The sequence below is a fragment of the Telmatherina bonti genome (assembly GCF_933228915.1).
Source record: "Telmatherina bonti genome assembly, chromosome: 21".
Classification (NCBI taxonomy): Eukaryota; Metazoa; Chordata; class Actinopteri; order Atheriniformes; family Telmatherinidae; genus Telmatherina; species Telmatherina bonti.
Window position 1 is genome coordinate 35,057,572 of NC_136630.1, and position 15,303 is coordinate 35,072,874.

The following is a 15,303-nucleotide window of genomic DNA, read 5'->3' on the forward strand; positions in this document are numbered from 1 at the left end:
TCTCGCTCTCCTCTCTGCGTTTCCGTCGTGATGAATTCGCGCTCTCCTCTCTGTGTTTCCGTCGTGATGAATTCACGCTCTCCTCTCTGCGTTTCCATCGTGATGAATTCACGCTCTCCTCTCTGCGTTTCCATCGTGATGAATTCACGCTCTCCTCTCTGCGTTTCCATCGTGATGAATTCACGCTCTCCTCTCTGCATTTCTGTCCTGATGAATTCACGCTCTCCACTCTGCATTTCTGTCGTGATGAATTCACGCTCTCCTCTCTGCATTTCTGTCGTGATGAATTCACGCTCTCCACTCTGCATTTCTGTCGTGATGAATTCACTCTCTCCTCTCTGCGTTTCCGTCGTGATGAATTCACGCTCTCCTCTCTGCGTGTCCTTCGGTGTGATGAATTCACGCTCTCCTCTCTGCGTGTCCTTCGGTGTGATGAATTCACGCTCTCCTCTCTGCGTGTCCTTCGGTGTGATGAATTCACGCTCTCCTCTCTGCGTTTCCATCATGATGAATTCACGCTCTCCTCTCTGCATTTCCTTCGGTGTGATGAATTCACGCTCTCCTCTCTGCGTTTCCATCGTGATGAATTCACACTCTCCTCTCTGCGTTTCCATCATGATGAATTCACGCTCTCCTCTCTGCATTTCCTTCGGTGTGATGAATTCAACCTCTCCTCTCTGCGTTTCCATCGTGATGAATTCACGCTCTCCTCTCTGCGTTTCCATCGTGATGAATTCACGCTCTCCTCTCTGCATTTCTGTCGTGATGAATTCAAGCTCTCCTCTCTGTGTTTCCGTCGTGATGAATTCATGCTCTCCTCTCTGCGTTTCCTTCGGTGTGATGAATTCACGCTCTCCTCTCTGCGTGTCCTTCGGTGTGATGAATTCACGCTCTCCTCTCTGCGTGTCCTTCGGTGTGATGAATTCACGCTCTCCTCTCTGCGTTTCCATCGGTGTGATGAATTCACACTCTCCTCTCTGCGTTTCCATCGGTGTGATGAATTCACGCTCTCCTCTCTGCGTTTCCATCGGTGTGATGAATTCACGCTCTCCTCTCTGCGTTTCCGTCGTGATGAATACGCGCTCTCCTCTCTGCGTTTCCGTCGTGATGAATTCACGCTCTCCTCTCTGCGTTTCCATCGTGATGAATTCACGCTCTCCTCTCTGCGTTTCCATCGTGATGAATTCACGCTCTCCTCTCTGCATTTCTGTCGTGATGAATTCACGCTCTCCTCTTTGCGTTTCCGTCGTGATGAATTCAAGCTCTCCTCTCTGCATTTCCTTCGGTGTGATGAATTCACGCTCTCCTCTCTGCGTGTCATTCGGTGTGATGAATTCACGCTCTCCTCTCTGCGTGTCCTTCGGTGTGATGAATTCACGCTCTCCTCTCTGCGTTTCCATCGGTGTGATGAATTCTCGCTCTCCTCTCTGCGTTTCCGTCGTGATGAATTCGCGCTCTCCTCTCTGTGTTTCCGTCGTGATGAATTCACGCTCTCCTCTCTGCGTTTCCATCGTGATGAATTCACGCTCTCCTCTCTGCGTTTCCATCGTGATGAATTCACGCTCTCCTCTCTGCGTTTCCATCGTGATGAATTCACGCTCTCCTCTCTGCATTTCTGTCCTGATGAATTCACGCTCTCCACTCTGCATTTCTGTCGTGATGAATTCACGCTCTCCTCTCTGCATTTCTGTCGTGATGAATTCACGCTCTCCACTCTGCATTTCTGTCGTGATGAATTCACGCTCTCCTCTCTGCGTTTCCGTCGTGATGAATTCACGCTCTCCTCTCTGCGTGTCCTTCGGTGTGATGAATTCACGCTCTCCTCTCTGCGTGTCCTTCGGTGTGATGAATTCACGCTCTCCTCTCTGCGTTTCCATCGTGATGAATTCACGCTCTCCTCTCTGCATTTCTGTCGTGATGAATTCAAGCTCTCCTCTCTGCATTTCCTTCGGTGTGATGAATTCACGCTCTCCTCTCTGCGTTTCCATCGGTGTGATGAATTCACGCTCTCCTCTCTGCGTTTCCGTCGTGATGAATACGCGCTCTCCTCTCTGCGTTTCCGTCGTGATGAATTCACGCTCTCCTCTCTGCGTTTCCATCGTGATGAATTCACGCTCTCCTCTCTGCGTTTCCATCGTGATGAATTCACGCTCTCCTCTCTGCATTTCCGTCGTGATGAATTCACGCTCTCCTCTTTGCGTTTCCGTCGTGATGAATTCAAGCTCTCCTCTCTGCATTTCCTTCGGTGTGATGAATTCACGCTCTCCTCTCTGCGTGTCCTTCGGTGTGATGAATTCACGCTCTCCTCTCTGCGTGTCCTTCGGTGTGATGAATTCACGCTCTCCTCTCTGCGTTTCCATCGGTGTGATGAATTCACGCTCTCCTCTCTGCGTTTCCGTCGTGATGAATTCGCGCTCTCCTCTCTGCGTTTCCGTCGTGATGAATTCACGCTCTCCTCTCTGCGTTTCCATCGTGATGAATTCACGCTCTCCTCTCTGCGTTTCCATCGTGATGAATTCACGCTCTCCTCTCTGCGTTTCCATCGTGATGAATTCACGCTCTCCTCTCTGCATTTCTGTCCTGATGAATTCACGCTCTCCACTCTGCATTTCTGTCGTGATGAATTCACGCTCTCCTCTCTGCATTTCTGTCGTGATGAATTCACGCTCTCCACTCTGCATTTCTGTCGTGATGAATTCACGCTCTCCTCTCTGCGTTTCCGTCGTGATGAATTCACGCTCTCCTCTCTGCGTGTCCTTCGGTGTGATGAATTCACGCTCTCCTCTCTGCGTGTCCTTCGGTGTGATGAATTCACGCTCTCCTCTCTGCGTGTCCTTCGGTGTGATGAATTCACGCTCTCCTCTCTGCGTTTCCATCATGATGAATTCACGCTCTCCTCTCTGCATTTCCTTCGGTGTGATGAATTCACGCTCTCCTCTCTGCGTTTCCATCGTGATGAATTCACGCTCTCCTCTCTGCGTTTCCATCGTGATGAATTCACACTCTCCTCTCTGCGTTTCCATCATGATGAATTCACGCTCTCCTCTCTGCATTTCCTTCGGTGTGATGAATTCAACCTCTCCTCTCTGCGTTTCCATCGTGATGAATTCACGCTCTCCTCTCTGCGTTTCCATCGTGATGAATTCACGCTCTCCTCTCTGCGTTTCCATCGTGATGAATTCACACTCTCCTCTCTGCATTTCCTTCGGTGTGATGAATTCACGCTCTCCTCTCTGCGTATCCTTCGGTGTGATGAATTCACGCTCTCCTCTCTGCGTGTCCTTTGGTGTGATGAATTCACGCTCTCCTCTCTGCGTTTCCATCGGTGTGATGAATTCACGCTCTCCTCTCTGCATTTCCGTCGTGATGAATTCACGCTCTCCTCTCTGCCTTTCTGTCGTGATGAATTCACGCTCTCCTCTCTGCGTTTCCATCGGTGTGATGAATTCACGCTCTCCTCTCTGCGTTTCCATCGGTGTGATGAATTCACGCTCTCCTCTCTGCATTTCCATCGATGTGATGAATTCACGCTCTCCTCTCTGCATTTCCGTCGTGATGAATTCACGCTCTCCTCTCTGCCTTTCTGTCGTGATGAATTCACGCTCTCCTCTCTGCGTTTCCATCGGTGTGATGAATTCACGCTCTCCTCTCTGCGTTTCCATCGGTGTGATGAATTCACGCTCTCCTCTCTGCATTTCCATCGATGTGATGAATTCACGCTCTCCTCTCTGCGTTTGCATCGGTGTGATGAATTCACGCTCTCCTCTCTGCGTTTCCATCGTGATGAATTCACGCTCTCCTCTCTGCGTTTCCATCGTGATGAATTCACGCTCTCCTCTCTGCATTTCTGTCGTGATGAATTCACGCTCTCCTCTTTGCGTTTCCGTCGTGATGAATTCAAGCTCTCCTCTCTGCATTTCCTTCGGTGTGATGAATTCACGCTCTCCTCTCTGCGTGTCCTTCGGTGTGATGAATTCACGCTCTCCTCTCTGCGTGTCCTTCGGTGTGATGAATTCACGCTCTCCTCTCTGCGTTTCCATCGGTGTGATGAATTCACGCTCTCCTCTCTGCGTTTCCGTCGTGATGAATTCGCGCTCTCCTCTCTGTGTTTCCGTCGTGATGAATTCACGCTCTCCTCTCTGCGTTTCCATCGTGATGAATTCACGCTCTCCTCTCTGCGTTTCCATCGTGATGAATTCACGCTCTCCTCTCTGCGTTTGCATCGGTGTGATGAATTCACGCTCTCTTCTCTGCGTTTCCATCATGATGAATTCACGCTCTCCTCTCTGCATTTCTGTCGTGATGAATTCACACTCTCCTCTCTGCGTTTCCGTCGTGATGAATTCACGCTCTCCTCTCTGCGTTTCCTTCGGTGTGATGAATTCACGCTCTCCTCTCTGCGTGTCCTTCGGTGTGATGAATTCACGCTCTCCTCTCTGCGTGTCCTTCGGTGTGATGAATTCACGCTCTCCTCTCTGCGTTTCCATCGGTGTGATGAATTCACGCTCTCCTCTCTGCGTTTCCATCGTGATGAATTCACGCTCTCCTCTCTGCGTTTCCATCGTAATGAATTCACGCTCTCCTCTGCGTTTCCATCGTAATGAATTCACGCTCTCCTCTCTGCGTTTCCATCGTAATGAATTCACGCTCTCCTCTCTGCGTTTCCATCGGTGTGATGAATTCACGCTCTCCTCTCTGCGTTTCCATCGTGATGAATTCACGCTCTCCTCTCTGCGTTTCCGTCGTGATGAATTCACGCTCTCCTCTCTGCATTTCCTTCGGTGTGATGAATTCTCGCTCTCCTCTCTGCGTTTCCATCGTGATGAATTCTCGCTCTCCTCTCTGCGTTTCCATCGGTGTGATGAATTCACGCTCTCCTCTCTGCGTTTCCATCGGTGTGATGAATTCACGCTCTCCTCTCTGCGTTTCCATCGTGATGAATTCACGCTCTCCTCTCTGCGTTTCCATCGGTGTGATGAATTCACGCTCTCCTCTCTGCGTTTCCATCGGTGTGATGAATTCACGCTCTCCTCTCTGCGTTTCCGTCGTGATGAATTCACGCTCTCCTCTCTGCGTTTCCATCGTAATGAATTCACGCTCTCCTCTCTGCGTTTCCATCGTAATGAATTCACGCTCTCCTCTCTGCGTTTCCATCGGTGTGATGAATTCACGCTCTCCTCTCTGCGTTTCCATCGGTGTGATGAATTCACGCTCTCCTCTCTGCGTTTCCATCGTGATGAATTCACGCTCTCCTCTCTGCGTTTCCATCGTAATGAATTCACGCTCTCCTCTCTGCGTTTCCATCGTAATGAATTCACGCTCTCCTCTCTGCGTTTCCATCGTAATGAATTCACGCTCTCCTCTCTGCGTTTCCATCGGTGTGATGAATTCACGCTCTCCTCTCTGCGTTTCCATCGTGATGAATTCACGCTCTCCTCTCTGCGTTTCCGTCGTGATGAATTCACGCTCTCCTCTCTGCGTTTCCATCGGTGTGATGAATTCACGCTCTCCTCTCTGCGTTTCCATCGGTGTGATGAATTCACGCTCTCCTCTCTGCATTTCCATCGATGTGATGAATTCACGCTCTCCTCTCTGCATTTCCGTCGTGATGAATTCACGCTCTCCTCTCTGCCTTTCTGTCGTGATGAATTCACGCTCTCCTCTCTGCGTTTCCATCGGTGTGATGAATTCACGCTCTCCTCTCTGCGTGTCCTTCGGTGTGATGAATTCACGCTCTCCTCTCTGCGTTTCCATCATGATGAATTCACGCTCTCCTCTCTGCATTTCCTTCGGTGTGATGAATTCACGCTCTCCTCTCTGCGTTTCCATCGTGATGAATTCACGCTCTCCTCTCTGCGTTTCCATCGTGATGAATTCACACTCTCCTCTCTGCGTTTCCATCATGATGAATTCACGCTCTCCTCTCTGCATTTCCTTCGGTGTGATGAATTCAACCTCTCCTCTCTGCGTTTCCATCGTGATGAATTCACGCTCTCCTCTCTGCGTTTCCATCGTGATGAATTCACGCTCTCCTCTCTGCGTTTCCATCGTGATGAATTCACACTCTCCTCTCTGCATTTCCTTCGGTGTGATGAATTCACGCTCTCCTCTCTGCGTATCCTTCGGTGTGATGAATTCACGCTCTCCTCTCTGCGTGTCCTTTGGTGTGATGAATTCACGCTCTCCTCTCTGCGTTTCCATCGGTGTGATGAATTCACGCTCTCCTCTCTGCATTTCCGTCGTGATGAATTCACGCTCTCCTCTCTGCCTTTCTGTCGTGATGAATTCACGCTCTCCTCTCTGCGTTTCCATCGGTGTGATGAATTCACGCTCTCCTCTCTGCGTTTCCATCGGTGTGATGAATTCACGCTCTCCTCTCTGCATTTCCATCGATGTGATGAATTCACGCTCTCCTCTCTGCATTTCCGTCGTGATGAATTCACGCTCTCCTCTCTGCCTTTCTGTCGTGATGAATTCACGCTCTCCTCTCTGCGTTTCCATCGGTGTGATGAATTCACGCTCTCCTCTCTGCGTTTCCATCGGTGTGATGAATTCACGCTCTCCTCTCTGCATTTCCATCGATGTGATGAATTCACGCTCTCCTCTCTGCGTTTGCATCGGTGTGATGAATTCACGCTCTCCTCTCTGCGTTTCCATCGTGATGAATTCACGCTCTCCTCTCTGCGTTTCCATCGTGATGAATTCACGCTCTCCTCTCTGCATTTCTGTCGTGATGAATTCACGCTCTCCTCTTTGCGTTTCCGTCGTGATGAATTCAAGCTCTCCTCTCTGCATTTCCTTCGGTGTGATGAATTCACGCTCTCCTCTCTGCGTGTCCTTCGGTGTGATGAATTCACGCTCTCCTCTCTGCGTGTCCTTCGGTGTGATGAATTCACGCTCTCCTCTCTGCGTTTCCATCGGTGTGATGAATTCACGCTCTCCTCTCTGCGTTTCCGTCGTGATGAATTCGCGCTCTCCTCTCTGTGTTTCCGTCGTGATGAATTCACGCTCTTCTCTCTGCGTTTCCATCGTGATGAATTCACGCTCTCCTCTCTGCGTTTCCATCGTGATGAATTCACGCTCTCCTCTCTGCGTTTGCATCGGTGTGATGAATTCACGCTCTCTTCTCTGCGTTTCCATCATGATGAATTCACGCTCTCCTCTCTGCATTTCTGTCGTGATGAATTCACACTCTCCTCTCTGCGTTTCCGTCGTGATGAATTCACGCTCTCCTCTCTGCGTTTCCTTCGGTGTGATGAATTCACGCTCTCCTCTCTGCGTGTCCTTCGGTGTGATGAATTCACGCTCTCCTCTCTGCGTGTCCTTCGGTGTGATGAATTCACGCTCTCCTCTCTGCGTTTCCATCGGTGTGATGAATTCACGCTCTCCTCTCTGCGTTTCCATCGTGATGAATTCACGCTCTCCTCTCTGCGTTTCCATCGTAATGAATTCACGCTCTCCTCTGCGTTTCCATCGTAATGAATTCACGCTCTCCTCTCTGCGTTTCCATCGTAATGAATTCACGCTCTCCTCTCTGCGTTTCCATCGGTGTGATGAATTCACGCTCTCCTCTCTGCGTTTCCATCGTGATGAATTCACGCTCTCCTCTCTGCGTTTCCGTCGTGATGAATTCACGCTCTCCTCTCTGCATTTCCTTCGGTGTGATGAATTCTCGCTCTCCTCTCTGCGTTTCCATCGTGATGAATTCTCGCTCTCCTCTCTGCGTTTCCATCGGTGTGATGAATTCACGCTCTCCTCTCTGCGTTTCCATCGGTGTGATGAATTCACGCTCTCCTCTCTGCGTTTCCATCGTGATGAATTCACGCTCTCCTCTCTGCGTTTCCATCGGTGTGATGAATTCACGCTCTCCTCTCTGCGTTTCCATCGGTGTGATGAATTCACGCTCTCCTCTCTGCGTTTCCGTCGTGATGAATTCACGCTCTCCTCTCTGCGTTTCCATCGTAATGAATTCACGCTCTCCTCTCTGCGTTTCCATCGTAATGAATTCACGCTCTCCTCTCTGCGTTTCCATCGGTGTGATGAATTCACGCTCTCCTCTCTGCGTTTCCATCGGTGTGATGAATTCACGCTCTCCTCTCTGCGTTTCCATCGTGATGAATTCACGCTCTCCTCTCTGCGTTTCCATCGTAATGAATTCACGCTCTCCTCTCTGCGTTTCCATCGTAATGAATTCACGCTCTCCTCTCTGCGTTTCCATCGTAATGAATTCACGCTCTCCTCTCTGCGTTTCCATCGGTGTGATGAATTCACGCTCTCCTCTCTGCGTTTCCATCGTGATGAATTCACGCTCTCCTCTCTGCGTTTCCGTCGTGATGAATTCACGCTCTCCTCTCTGCGTTTCCATCGGTGTGATGAATTCACGCTCTCCTCTCTGCGTTTCCATCGGTGTGATGAATTCACGCTCTCCTCTCTGCATTTCCATCGATGTGATGAATTCACGCTCTCCTCTCTGCATTTCCGTCGTGATGAATTCACGCTCTCCTCTCTGCCTTTCTGTCGTGATGAATTCACGCTCTCCTCTCTGCGTTTCCATCGGTGTGATGAATTCACGCTCTCCTCTCTGCGTTTCCATCGGTGTGATGAATTCACGCTCTCCTCTCTGCATTTCCATCGATGTGATGAATTCACGCTCTCCTCTCTGCGTTTGCATCGGTGTGATGAATTCACGCTCTCCTCTCTGCGTTTCCATCGTGATGAATTCACGCTCTCCTCTCTGCGTTTCCATCGTGATGAATTCACGCTCTCCTCTCTGCATTTCTGTCGTGATGAATTCACGCTCTCCTCTTTGCGTTTCCGTCGTGATGAATTCAAGCTCTCCTCTCTGCATTTCCTTCGGTGTGATGAATTCACGCTCTCCTCTCTGCGTGTCCTTCGGTGTGATGAATTCACGCTCTCCTCTCTGCGTGTCCTTCGGTGTGATGAATTCACGCTCTCCTCTCTGCGTTTCCATCGGTGTGATGAATTCACGCTCTCCTCTCTGCGTTTCCGTCGTGATGAATTCGCGCTCTCCTCTCTGTGTTTCCGTCGTGATGAATTCACGCTCTCCTCTCTGCGTTTCCATCGTGATGAATTCACGCTCTCCTCTCTGCGTTTCCATCGTGATGAATTCACGCTCTCCTCTCTGCGTTTGCATCGGTGTGATGAATTCACGCTCTCTTCTCTGCGTTTCCATCATGATGAATTCACGCTCTCCTCTCTGCATTTCTGTCGTGATGAATTCACACTCTCCTCTCTGCGTTTCCGTCGTGATGAATTCACGCTCTCCTCTCTGCGTTTCCTTCGGTGTGATGAATTCACGCTCTCCTCTCTGCGTGTCCTTCGGTGTGATGAATTCACGCTCTCCTCTCTGCGTGTCCTTCGGTGTGATGAATTCACGCTCTCCTCTCTGCGTTTCCATCGGTGTGATGAATTCACGCTCTCCTCTCTGCGTTTCCATCGTGATGAATTCACGCTCTCCTCTCTGCGTTTCCATCGTAATGAATTCACGCTCTCCTCTGCGTTTCCATCGTAATGAATTCACGCTCTCCTCTCTGCGTTTCCATCGTAATGAATTCACGCTCTCCTCTCTGCGTTTCCATCGGTGTGATGAATTCACGCTCTCCTCTCTGCGTTTCCATCGTGATGAATTCACGCTCTCCTCTCTGCGTTTCCGTCGTGATGAATTCACGCTCTCCTCTCTGCATTTCCTTCGGTGTGATGAATTCTCGCTCTCCTCTCTGCGTTTCCATCGTGATGAATTCTCGCTCTCCTCTCTGCGTTTCCATCGGTGTGATGAATTCACGCTCTCCTCTCTGCGTTTCCATCGGTGTGATGAATTCACGCTCTCCTCTCTGCGTTTCCATCGTGATGAATTCACGCTCTCCTCTCTGCGTTTCCATCGGTGTGATGAATTCACGCTCTCCTCTCTGCGTTTCCATCGGTGTGATGAATTCACGCTCTCCTCTCTGCGTTTCCGTCGTGATGAATTCACGCTCTCCTCTCTGCGTTTCCATCGTAATGAATTCACGCTCTCCTCTCTGCGTTTCCATCGTAATGAATTCACGCTCTCCTCTCTGCGTTTCCATCGGTGTGATGAATTCACGCTCTCCTCTCTGCGTTTCCATCGGTGTGATGAATTCACGCTCTCCTCTCTGCGTTTCCATCGTGATGAATTCACGCTCTCCTCTCTGCGTTTCCATCGTAATGAATTCACGCTCTCCTCTCTGCGTTTCCATCGTAATGAATTCACGCTCTCCTCTCTGCGTTTCCATCGTAATGAATTCACGCTCTCCTCTCTGCGTTTCCATCGGTGTGATGAATTCACGCTCTCCTCTCTGCGTTTCCATCGTGATGAATTCACGCTCTCCTCTCTGCGTTTCCGTCGTGATGAATTCACGCTCTCCTCTCTGCATTTCCTTCGGTGTGATGAATTCTCGCTCTCCTCTCTGCGTTTCCATCGTGATGAATTCTCGCTCTCCTCTCTGCGTTTCCGTCGTGATGAATTCACGCTCTCCTCTCTGCATTTCTTTCGTGATGAATTCACGCTCTCCACTCTGCATTTCTGTCGTGATGAATTCACGCTCTCCTCTCTGCATTTCTGTCGTGATGAATTCACTCTCTCCTCTCTGCGTTTCCGTCGTGATGAATTCACGCTCTCCTCTGCGTTTCCATCGTGATGAATTCACGCTCTCCTCTCTGCGTTTCCATCGGTGTGATGAATTCACGCTCTCCTCTCTGCGTTTCCATCGGTGTGATGAATTCACGCTCTCCTCTCTGCGTTTCCATTGTGATGAATTCACGCTCTCCTCTCTGCGTTTCCATCGGTGTGATGAATTCACGCTCTCCTCTCTGCGTTTCCATCGGTGTGATGAATTCACGCTCTCCTCTCTGCGTTTCCGTCGTGATGAATTCACGCTCTCCTCTCTGCGTTTCCGTCGTGATGAATTCACGCTCTCCTCTCTGCGTTTCCGTTGTGATGAATTCACGCTCACCTCTCTGCGTTTCCGTCGTGATGAATTCACGCTCTCCTCTCTGCGTTTCCATCGTGATGAATACATGCTCTCCTCTCTGCGTTTCCTTCGGTGTGATGAATTCACGCTCTCCTCTCTGCGTGTCCTTCGGTGTGACGAATTCACGCTCTCCTCTCTGCGTGTCCTTCGGTGTGATGAATTCACGCTCTCCTCTCTGCGTTTCCATCGTGATGAATTCACACTCTCCTCTCTGCGTTTCCATCATGATGAATTCACGCTCTCCTCTCTGCATTTCCTTCGGTGTGATGAATTCACACTCTCCTCTCTGCGTTTCCATCGTGATGAATTCACGCTCTCCTCTCTGCGTTTCCATCGTGATGAATTCACACTCTCCTCTCTGCGTTTCCATCATGATGAATTCACGCTCTCCTCTCTGCATTTCCTTCGGTGTGATGAATTCACGCTCTCCTCTCTGCGTTTCCATCGTGATGAATTCACGCTCTCCTCTCTGCGTTTCCATCATGATGAATTCACACTCTCCTCTCTGCGTTTCCTTCGGTGTGATGAATTCACGCTCTCCTCTCTGCGTTTCCTTCGATGTGATGAATTCACGCTCTCCTCTCTGCTTTTCCATCGTGATGAATTCACGCTCTCCTCTCTGCATTTCCGTCGTGATGAATTCACGCTCTCCTCTCTGCGTTTCCGTCGGTGTGATGAATTCCAACTCTCCTCTCTGCGTTTCTGTCATGATGAATTCACGCTCTCCTCTCTGCATTTCCTTCGGTGTGATGAATTCTCGCTCTCCTCTCTGCGTTTCCATCGTGATGAATTCTCGCTCTCCTCTCTGCGTTTCCGTCGTGATGAATTCACGCTCTCCTCTCTGCATTTCTTTCGTGATGAATTCACGCTCTCCACTCTGCATTTCTGTCGTGATGAATTCACGCTCTCCTCTCTGCATTTCTGTCGTGATGAATTCACTCTCTCCTCTCTGCGTTTCCGTCGTGATGAATTCACGCTCTCCTCTGCGTTTCCATCGTGATGAATTCACGCTCTCCTCTCTGCGTTTCCATCGGTGTGATGAATTCACGCTCTCCTCTCTGCGTTTCCATCGGTGTGATGAATTCACGCTCTCCTCTCTGCGTTTCCATCGTGATGAATTCACGCTCTCCTCTCTGCGTTTCCATCGGTGTGATGAATTCACGCTCTCCTCTCTGCGTTTCCATCGGTGTGATGAATTCACGCTCTCCTCTCTGCGTTTCCGTCGTGATGAATTCACGCTCTCCTCTCTGCGTTTCCATCGTAATGAATTCACGCTCTCCTCTCTGCGTTTCCATCGTAATGAATTCACGCTCTCCTCTCTGCGTTTCCATCGGTGTGATGAATTCACGCTCTCCTCTCTGCGTTTCCATCGGTGTGATGAATTCACGCTCTCCTCTCTGCGTTTCCGTCGTGATGAATTCACGCTCTCCTCTCTGCATTTCCTTCGGTGTGATGAATTCTCGCTCTCCTCTCTGCGTTTCCATCGTGATGAATTCTCGCTCTCCTCTCTGCGTTTCCGTCGTGATGAATTCACGCTCTCCTCTCTGCATTTCTTTCGTGATGAATTCACGCTCTCCACTCTGCATTTCTGTCGTGATGAATTCACGCTCTCCTCTCTGCGTTTCCGTTGTGATGAATTCACGCTCACCTCTCTGCGTTTCCGTCGTGATGAATTCACGCTCTCCTCTCTGCGTTTCCATCGTGATGAATACATGCTCTCCTCTCTGCGTTTCCTTCGGTGTGATGAATTCACGCTCTCCTCTCTGCGTGTCCTTCGGTGTGACGAATTCACGCTCTCCTCTCTGCGTGTCCTTCGGTGTGATGAATTCACGCTCTCCTCTCTGCGTTTCCATCGTGATGAATTCACACTCTCCTCTCTGCGTTTCCATCATGATGAATTCACGCTCTCCTCTCTGCATTTCCTTCGGTGTGATGAATTCACACTCTCCTCTCTGCGTTTCCATCGTGATGAATTCACGCTCTCCTCTCTGCGTTTCCATCGTGATGAATTCACACTCTCCTCTCTGCGTTTCCATCATGATGAATTCACGCTCTCCTCTCTGCATTTCCTTCGGTGTGATGAATTCACGCTCTCCTCTCTGCGTTTCCATCGTGATGAATTCACGCTCTCCTCTCTGCGTTTCCATCATGATGAATTCACACTCTCCTCTCTGCGTTTCCTTCGGTGTGATGAATTCACGCTCTCCTCTCTGCGTTTCCTTCGATGTGATGAATTCACGCTCTCCTCTCTGCTTTTCCATCGTGATGAATTCACGCTCTCCTCTCTGCATTTCCGTCGTGATGAATTCACGCTCTCCTCTCTGCGTTTCCGTCGGTGTGATGAATTCCAACTCTCCTCTCTGCGTTTCTGTCATGATGAATTCACGCTCTCCTCTCTGCATTTCCTTCGGTGTGATGAATTCTCGCTCTCCTCTCTGCGTTTCCATCGTGATGAATTCTCGCTCTCCTCTCTGCGTTTCCGTCGTGATGAATTCACGCTCTCCTCTCTGCATTTCTTTCGTGATGAATTCACGCTCTCCACTCTGCATTTCTGTCGTGATGAATTCACGCTCTCCTCTCTGCATTTCTGTCGTGATGAATTCACTCTCTCCTCTCTGCGTTTCCGTCGTGATGAATTCACGCTCTCCTCTGCGTTTCCATCGTGATGAATTCACGCTCTCCTCTCTGCGTTTCCATCGGTGTGATGAATTCACGCTCTCCTCTCTGCGTTTCCATCGGTGTGATGAATTCACGCTCTCCTCTCTGCGTTTCCATCGTGATGAATTCACGCTCTCCTCTCTGCGTTTCCATCGGTGTGATGAATTCACGCTCTCCTCTCTGCGTTTCCATCGGTGTGATGAATTCACGCTCTCCTCTCTGCGTTTCCGTCGTGATGAATTCACGCTCTCCTCTCTGCGTTTCCATCGTAATGAATTCACGCTCTCCTCTCTGCGTTTCCATCGTAATGAATTCACGCTCTCCTCTCTGCGTTTCCATCGGTGTGATGAATTCACGCTCTCCTCTCTGCGTTTCCATCGGTGTGATGAATTCACGCTCTCCTCTCTGCGTTTCCGTCGTGATGAATTCACGCTCTCCTCTCTGCATTTCCTTCGGTGTGATGAATTCTCGCTCTCCTCTCTGCGTTTCCATCGTGATGAATTCTCGCTCTCCTCTCTGCGTTTCCGTCGTGATGAATTCACGCTCTCCTCTCTGCATTTCTTTCGTGATGAATTCACGCTCTCCACTCTGCATTTCTGTCGTGATGAATTCACGCTCTCCTCTCTGCATTTCTGTCGTGATGAATTCACTCTCTCCTCTCTGCGTTTCCGTCGTGATGAATTCACGCTCTCCTCTGCGTTTCCATCGTGATGAATTCACGCTCTCCTCTCTGCGTTTCCATCGGTGTGATGAATTCACGCTCTCCTCTCTGCGTTTCCATCGGTGTGATGAATTCACGCTCTCCTCTCTGCGTTTCCATCGTGATGAATTCACGCTCTCCTCTCTGCGTTTCCGTCGTGATGAATTCACGCTCTCCTCTCTGCATTTCCTTCGGTGTGATGAATTCTCGCTCTCCTCTCTGCGTTTCCATCGTGATGAATTCTCGCTCTCCTCTCTGCGTTTCCGTCGTGATGAATTCACGCTCTCCTCTCTGCATTTCTTTCGTGATGAATTCACGCTCTCCACTCTGCATTTCTGTCGTGATGAATTCACGCTCTCCTCTCTGCATTTCTGTCGTGATGAATTCACTCTCTCCTCTCTGCGTTTCCGTCGTGATGAATTCACGCTCTCCTCTGCGTTTCCATCGTGATGAATTCACGCTCTCCTCTCTGCGTTTCCATCGGTGTGATGAATTCACGCTCTCCTCTCTGCGTTTCCATCGGTGTGATGAATTCACGCTCTCCTCTCTGCGTTTCCATCGTGATGAATTCACGCTCTCCTCTCTGCGTTTCCGTCGTGATGAATTCACGCTCTCCTCTCTGCATTTCCTTCGGTGTGATGAATTCTCGCTCTCCTCTCTGCGTTTCCATCGTGATGAATTCTCGCTCTCCTCTCTGCGTTTCCGTCGTGATGAATTCACGCTCTCCTCTCTGCATTTCTTTCGTGATGAATTCACGCTCTCCACTCTGCATTTCTGTCGTGATGAATTCACGCTCTCCTCTCTGCATTTCTGTCGTGATGAATTCACTCTCTCCTCTCTGCGTTTCCGTCGTGATGAATTCACGTTCTCCTCTGCGTTTCCATCGTGATGAATTCACGCTCTCCTCTCTGCGTTTCCATCGGTGTGATGAATTCA

At 49.9% G+C, this 15,303-nt stretch overlaps 1 protein-coding gene across 2 annotated transcripts in view; it reads left to right on the forward strand.

Annotated features, from left to right (window-relative positions):
* mbtd1 (mbt domain containing 1) overlaps positions 1-15,303 on the forward strand; it is a 146,515-nt gene that overhangs the window by 34,999 nt on the left and 96,213 nt on the right. The window lies entirely within an intron of this gene.